The sequence below is a fragment of the Mesocricetus auratus genome, unplaced genomic scaffold (genome assembly GCF_017639785.1).
Source record: "Mesocricetus auratus isolate SY011 unplaced genomic scaffold, BCM_Maur_2.0 Super-Scaffold_100020, whole genome shotgun sequence".
Lineage (NCBI taxonomy): Eukaryota > Metazoa > Chordata > Mammalia > Rodentia > Cricetidae > Mesocricetus > Mesocricetus auratus.
In genome coordinates, this window is record NW_024429201.1 from 39,105,918 (window position 1) to 39,114,475 (window position 8,558).

Here is an 8,558-nt window from a genome sequence, read left to right on the forward strand (position 1 = left end):
TACATCTTTATCAATTCAGCTTACCTGAATTATAACAAAATTTAAATGTATTGATATTTTTACTACAAATACACTAAACTGAAAAAATGAATTCTATAAAAATCCAATAGCAGAAGGATCCTAAAGGCATCAAAACAAAACATGAGGAAATTTTACAATATGCCAGTCTAACATTTATTGAATAAAATTCTAACTCTTTCACCTAAAGACAAATTCTATGATCACAGAAACAAATTGTATTTTGGATGGGTCAATGGGAAAATATATATGTAGTTTGAAAATAAATTTCAACTTGAACTAAAATGAAGTCACTAAGAACTGAAAAAAAAGGAGTATACAGATATGCTTCTGAAATTATGAGAGTATCAGATTTTGTTAAAAGATTGTAGAAGTGTTAAGTCATCCTTGAAAAAGAGGTGGCAAAGAGTAACCAATTTTTTAGGGCTTTTTTTCTACCTGTTGGGATAACATGGGAAAAATTTAATCAGTGTAGAAAGTTTCTTACATTGCAAATATTCCTCACAAATTACAGTTAGTTTTTTTTTATTTTTTAAATATTCTCAATTATATGCCCCACCAAAAAGAACTGTCTTTCCAGATGGAAGACAATGTATGTAGTAACTTCGACCAATGCCATACCTAGGCAGAAGGGTCATATATGTAGTAACCTCAACTAATGCCTAGACAGAAGGATCATGTATGTAGTAACCTCAACCAATGCTACACCTAGGCAGAAGGGTCATGTATGTAGTAACCTCAACCAGTGCATAGACAGAAGGATCATGTATGTAGTAAACTCAACTAATGCCACACCTAGGCAGAAAGGTCATGTAGGTAGTAACCTCAACCAATGCCTAGACAGAAGGATCATGTATGTAGTAACCTCTACCAATGCCGTGGCTAGGCAGAAGGATCATGAACTCTAGAGTCCAACTCACCAGCTTAATATGCCATGGCATCTTTTCTACCAGAGTCTACTAACCCTATAAGATATTTTTAATATTTCTTTTTATCGCATGTGTATTGATGTTTTCCCTCCATGCATATTTGTGTGCCATATATATGAGGACGTCAAAAGAGGGAACCAAATCCACGGAACTGGAGCCATGGACAGTTTTGCAGAACTGTATGGATAGTGGGGATTCAACCAAATTCTCTGGAAGGACGGTCAGTGCTCTTCACAAGCACTCTTTTGGTTTCTCCAGGCCAACCCCAAAATGGTAATTTGACCTAATATATTAAAAGACAAGTATTCTGCCCACCTTTATTATTATAATCACATACAAGGTGTGGGGGCTCCTGCCTATAACCCAAGCTTTTGGGGAAGGGGGTGTAGCAGGAAAGGCCAGCCTGGGCTTCCAAGTGAGACTTCTTAAAAAATATATAAATAGACTAAACAACATGTAAATAAAGAAAACCATTCAGAAGACATTCATAGCACCTTAAAACCATGATTAATGGGGGAAATCTACTGCTATTATTCTGTTAAAGGAACACAGCAATAAAATGCATCTTAATGACATATTGCTATACCTTTAGGTCACTGGGTTCCCATACTGTCATCACAGAAGCTTCTTCTCACAGTAGATGATAATTAACACAGAAATCTACAACTGAAAATGACTCAGAGAATAAGACACTTTGAAATACTCAGGGCTAAATGATATGTCTCTGGATCTGTGTGCAAGAGGGAGGTAGAAAGATTTTAAGAGCCAGAAGTAATGTAGGACTCCAAGGAAACTGTATTTTTCAGGTCATGTCACAGAGATTGTGACAGGATGCATAAGACCTACACAGTTCAAGCTGAACAAAATCTCAGTGTGTAGAAGAGAAGGTGCCACAGAGTCCCACCCCCAGCCAAGAAGCTATTTGCAAATGACAGCTTCCGGGAGAGAGAAAATCAGATTTCTTTAACGGTGTGATACTGAGTAGAACAACCACACTCCAGGGAACCCCATGTCCAGGAATGACCGATCTATACAAACTGCTTATGGTTTTGCTTACTTTTGTTTGTTTATTCCAGTTTGTTTTATTTTTAAAAGAGAAAAAAACATAAAGTTGAGTAGATAGAGATATGGGGGAGGATCTAGAAGGAATTGGGAAAGAAAGAATTAATATGATTGAAAATATACCATATGACATAAGTGACTTCAAAATTTCTATCAGGGAACTCCTACAGCTGATGGGCACCTTCATCAAAGTGGCTGCATACAAGATTAAGTAAAAAAAATCAGTAGCCCTCCTATTACAAACAATAAATGAGTTGAGGAAGAAATCAGGAAAACAATACCCTTCACAATAGCTACAAATAATATATCTTGGGGTAACTCTGACCAAGAAATTAAAAGCCTTGTGTGATAAAAAAAAACTTTAAGACATTGAAGAAATAAACAGAAGATTTCAGAAGTCAGAAAGATCTTCTATGCTAATGGATCAGTAGGAATAACATAGTAAAAATGGCCATTCTACCAAAAACAATCCATAGATTCTAGGCAATCCCCATCAAAATTCCAACAAAATTCTTTACAGATCTTGAAAGGACAATATGCAACTTCATATGGAAAAACAAAAGAACCCAAGATAGCTAAAACAATCCGAAACAATAATAGAACATTCAGAGACATCACCATCCTTGATTTCAAGCTCTACTACAGAGCTATTATAATAAAGACCACATATTATTGGCATAAAACTAACATGTTGATCAACGGAATTGAATTGAAGACCCAGACATAAATCTACACACCTATGGACACCTGATTTTTGTAAAGAACCCAGAAAGAATCAATGGAAAAAATGAAAGCATCTTCGAAAAATGGTGCTGGCATAACTGGATGTCAGCATGTAGAAGACTGCAAATAGACCCATATCTACCACCCTGCACAAAACTCAAGTTCAGGTGGATCAAAGACCTCAACATAATGTCAGATACATTAAATCTGATAGAAGAGAAAGTGGGGAACAGCCTTGGACAAATTGACATGGGAGACATATTCCTGAGCACAGGCACTAAGGTCAACAATTAATAAATGGGACCGCATGACACAGGGAGGAAAAGGACTCCATCAGTGGCAGCACACACAATGGGAAAAGCTCTTCAGGAACTCCACATCCAAAAGAAGATTATTATCAAAAATATATAAAGAACTCAAAAAACTAGATATCAAAAAAACTGAATAATGCAATTTTAAAAATTCTCAATAGAGGAATCTCAAGTGGATGAAAAACACTTAGAGAAATGTTCAACACACTTACCCATCAAGGAAATGGAAATCAAAACTACTTTGAGATTCCTTCTTTGTCTTGTAAAAATGGCTGAGATCAATAACGCTAGTGACAACTCAAGCTTGAGAGGATGTGGAGTAAGGGGAACACTCTTCCACTGCTGGTTGGAGTGCAAACTTGTACAGCCACTATGAAAATCAATATGGTGGCTCCTCAGAAAATGGGAAATCAATCTACCTCAAGATCCAGCTATACCCAAAGGATGCTCCATTCTGTCACAAAGACACTTGCTCAACTATGCTCATAGTGGCTTTATTCATAATAACCAGAAGCTGCAAACAACCTAGGTGTCCTTCAGCCAAAGAATGGATAAAGAAAATGTGGTACATTTACACAATGGAGTGTTATTGAGCTGTTTAAAAATGAAATTTGCAGGTTTGTGGATGGAACTAGAAACAATCATCTCGAGTAAGATAACCCAGATCCAAAAAGACAAACATGGTATGTATGCACTTTTAAGTTGGTATTAGCTGTTAAGTAAATGATAATCATGCTATAATCCATAGACCCAACGAGGCTAAATAACGAGGAGGCCCCAAGGGGTGGGTGTACAGGTGAATCTACCTGGAAAGGGGGAGTGGAAAAATTTAGCAGGTGGACTCAGGGAGAGGGGGGATAGGAATAGGAGGGATCAGGTGGGGATGGAAGGAGAGAATATGGGGAAAAACAATTGGAAATGAAGGGCATTTTCAGGGCAATGTGGATACTCACTGGAATCTATGAGGGCGACCCTCAGGAGGACTTCCAGTAATGGAGGATACAGAGCCTAAACTGTTCATCTTCTGAAACCAGGCAAGTCTTCCAGTGGAGGAATTGGGTCACCAAAACAGCCACAAAACCTTCTACCTATAATCAATCCTACCTGTAAGATGTGCTAGAGAAATGGGGACAGAGACTTGTGGGATTGGCCAACCAATGTCTTATTTAACTTGCGGCCCACTACATGAGATGGAGCCCATGCCTGACACTGTTTGGATGGCCAGGAACTAGAGATTTGATATGCCAGAGACCAAAGATAGAGCCAAACATGACTTACAAAATAAAATTCAATGAAATTATTTCTAATGATATTCTGTTATACTCATAAATTTGCGCCTAGTCTAGTCGCCATCAGAGAGGCTTCCCCCAGAAACTGATGGGAGAGGATGTAGAACCCACAACCTAACATTAAAAGGAAAGAAAGCTCAGGGTAGAGTTCTCCACTGGGTCCCTACCCTCAGACTGGAGCTCAGGGAACCCCACAGAGGAGCAGGAGGAGGAATTGTGGGACCCAGAGGGGTGGATGACACCAAGAGAGCACTGCCCATGGAATCAACTGAGCAGGTTCCATGGAAGTTCAAAGAGACTGAAACAGCAACCATTGAGCCTGCATGGGCCTGCACCAAGTCTTATGCACATGTTATGGTTGTCAGCTGCATATTCTGGGGGAGACTCCTGACAGTGGGAGTGGAGTGACTCTGACTCTTTTGCCTGACTGTTTTCCTCCTACTGGGTTGCCTTGCCCAGCCTTGATTTAAGAGGTTTGTGCCTGGTCTCATTGTAGCTTGTTGTGCGGTGATCAGCTGATGTTGATGGGAAGCTTGATTTGGGGGGCGGGGCAGGTAGGTCTGCAGGAAAGGAGAAGTGGGGGAGTGGCTAGGAGGAATGAGAGAAGGGAAGCTCTTGTCTAAGAGAAGAATAAATAAAATTTAAAATAAAATAAAATATGCTGCATATTCTCAAAGAATAGGTTAAAAATCAGTTTTAAAAAGTATGATTCATAGTTTTAAAGTTCCCAAGTATGTGTCCATATGGAAAGAAGTAAATAATTTATTAAACCAGCTTTTTTTTATTTTGAAGGAGCAGATCTGAGAAAAGATGAGCTTGTTTGTAAGAGGATCAGGACCCTGTGTGAACACTATGAATCAGGGTTAGTCGTCTCAACTAAAGACGAGTTGGATTTTCTGGAGTAAAAGCCCCAAAGAGAAAGCACACGTGTGTGTCCACATGGCTGCATTTAGAAGGCTTTTCTCCGGCGAGGTCTAAGAGCGCATCTGCAAATAATTCCATTTGTGCCATCTTCACTTTCGTGCTTACACGAAATCAGCAAAAAGCAAATGCTTTCTCAAATAGGAAGCCATTGCTGCTGTGAACATAGCACAGCCATAAAGAGGAAAATGTAACTAAAGTCCTGGCTGACAGGATCTATCAAAGACTAAATACACATGTGAAGAGATAGCAAGGCCATGCCTGTTTTCCTGGTCCAATCACCTTAAGCAAGTCAGAAACTTAACTGAAGGTAAAGAGACTCGTGAAAAGCTTCCTAGTATCTAAACTATTTTCTTTCCAAGAAGGTCTTTTGAAAAATGAAAAAGGGATTCAAAGATTTTGGGAGACACGTGGTGTTCTCATATGAAGTTTCTAGGTTGATCTAACTCCACTATTTTTCCTAAATATGTATTAAGATATTTGGGGGCAACTTTCCTTCGCTTGACCCACCCTCTTCTCCCTTTCTATACCCCTCTGTCTCCTTGAGGAGCCTGCTGCTTTCTCTAAAATGTGTGAGCCCTGGGGTAGAAAAAGAGTTCTTGGATAGGAGCCAGAAGAACTGAGTTTGGTTCTTTCTCTTTAGGTTACTTACTATGTGATCGTGTCAACCTCTCTAAGCTCCATCTTATTTTTTTCCGCCTTGTTTAACATGGAGAGCATGTAGCAATTTCTGTATTTTAGGTGTGGCTACAATAACATCATAAACTGCCCTCACAGACGAAGATGGGGTAAAGCAGAGAAATGCCTACTGGGAAGTGATTAGATAGTCTAACGGCAGTCACAGCCTGTGGGAGAACCTGGGTTATCCCTAGGGTTACATTTTCAGAAGTAGATGCCATTATGTTCCCTTGGTGTAAGAAACAGAGGAAATGTGCTATGTTAATTTACACTCTTCCATATAGTAAAAACAAAAAGTTCGCAAAGGACACAAAAGAGAAAATAAGCTATATTGTCAACTTGATAAACCCATCTAAGAGTAGGGAGAGAGTTGATACCCAGTGATTTGTACTCTAAACACATGACTGAGAGAAACACGTGACAGTCACGTCTGAAAGCCTAATGCTATTTGTTTTTACTAAGGCAAGTCATAGCTGCAGTAATTTACCTTGAAGTAAGCAAAGTCCCTTCTCAGCCTCTACACTGAACTACCTGCAAAATCCAAGAGCCTCTGATAGATCTAAAATTTTCCACCAAGAAAGTATAGATCACTCAGCAAAATATATTGACTGTATACTACCATAATGGCTCATTAATTGTCATTATGATGCAGATATGTGATGGAAACAGATGTTCCTTTTTCCTCTCAGCAGCATGCAGGAAAAGTGTAAATCTGCTGATGCTGCATGGACTACCACCTCAGCACAAGAGAGGAAAAAAGACATTAGCACATGACAATATTAGTTTTTACTACAAAACTAATTGCATAAAAAGGTATAACTTGAGATCATTAAATCAATATAATTTTCAGCCCTACAGAATGGAAACAAATAGATTGGTATAACCAGCCTCCTTATTTCACATCTGCAGTTGGAAAAATACTTCTGAGACACTAAGTATATGCAAAATGTTACCACTGCTTTCAGAACACAAGGAAAAGGATGTTGGCCTGTCATCTTTGTTCATGCAACATGAATTAGAATGCTGAATTTACAGAGAACTTCTTTTCAGGGTGTTGGTACAATAGCTAGAACTTTACTGGAAAATAGCTTGGCAATCAATACAAAGAATCTACAAAACAGTATCTACCTTCAGTGAGATTAACTTTTCTCTAATAATATTTGGAAGTAGCCATATATGATTTATGTTTTAAATGCACAACTTTGTAATAATGAAAAATTAGAAGTCTTACTTTATATCCAAAAGTAGAGCAACGGATAATTACAGTACATGTGTTAAAACACAGCCAAGTAAATATATGTGATTTCCTTAATAATTTAATCATATTTAAATTCTTGGAGGAAAATTGGTTGGAAAAACACAAAAAAGTCACTTTTAATTTTTACAAATTCTCTCTAATTTGGAGACACTAGATTTTAAATCATAAAATGTGAGCTTCTTTTTTATTTCAATATTGTGTTTCTATGGTCTTATACAGCTGTCATTGTCCAAAGTCCAAAGTCCAAATATTTTTGAAGCAATTTATTCTACCAAAAGATTCTGATGAGGTAATTTGGCCTAAAATTATGTAATACGTTATTTAATTTCTAAATCTGACAGAGAAAGAAAAGCATTTGCCAATCACATAAGTAGTGTGCAGTCTCCCCTTAACTAAATAGGTTAACTACGAATTGTAAAACAGTTACAGAATAAGCATGTTTACTCATAAACTACATGTTCTGTTATATGCCATCAATTCCAGAATTTTCCCAATTAAAAGTATTTCTAAAGCCAACAAAGTAGCTTATTAATGGTTCTCCTCTATATGCCAATAAAAATATTTGCTATGGCTTTCCTAGGACTCTTAGTTTCCTTGTTCTATTTTCCAAGAAGGAGCTGATTTGTCTTAGACTATTACTGTCTATTACTTCTAGAAGTCTTGAGGAAAGGTGGGAAGCAGCAAATTCTGGCAATCTGCCTAAAGAGAAATCAATGAAACAAATTAATCCTTCGCTGGCTGCAATGACAGAGTAATCCATCATTCAGGGCTGCTTTCTATACCAAATCAGAGAACAGCGCAAAGAGCCCTGGGGGACAACACAGACAACAACTTACACCAACACTGGGGAAACACTGAAGAATCAGTTTATTTAAAGAGGATAGATTTCAGCTGATTGCCTGTTTCGTCAAATAAATATTTTTCTTCCACAGTGTGGTGAACCTAAGGGCCGTGACTGTATCTTTAGACTTCAGTACCAAATATACTAGCTGACACCTATAGGGGATACATCCTTTAAGTCATCTGCAATGTTAATGAGTGTGGTCAAATAACTGATGAGCAATCTTACCATCCCATCCAACTTTCACCTGTGCAACATGTCCCCTTTGCAGTAGGGTTCAACAGTAAATTTGCATAAAAATCAACCTCATATGAAGTGTTTAATGCATCAAATGTAATGTTAGAGATATGTGTAATTTTTATTACTTTTTATAGTGTGGATTTCACCAAGCAAAACAAACCATATAAATAAATATGAAGTAATAATTATTTTTGTTTATAATAGTTAACAGTGCTGAGGGGTAGATGTGGTTTCCTTTTTAGGAAAAATTGTTGTAATCAATGTGCAATGATACATTTATACTCAGTA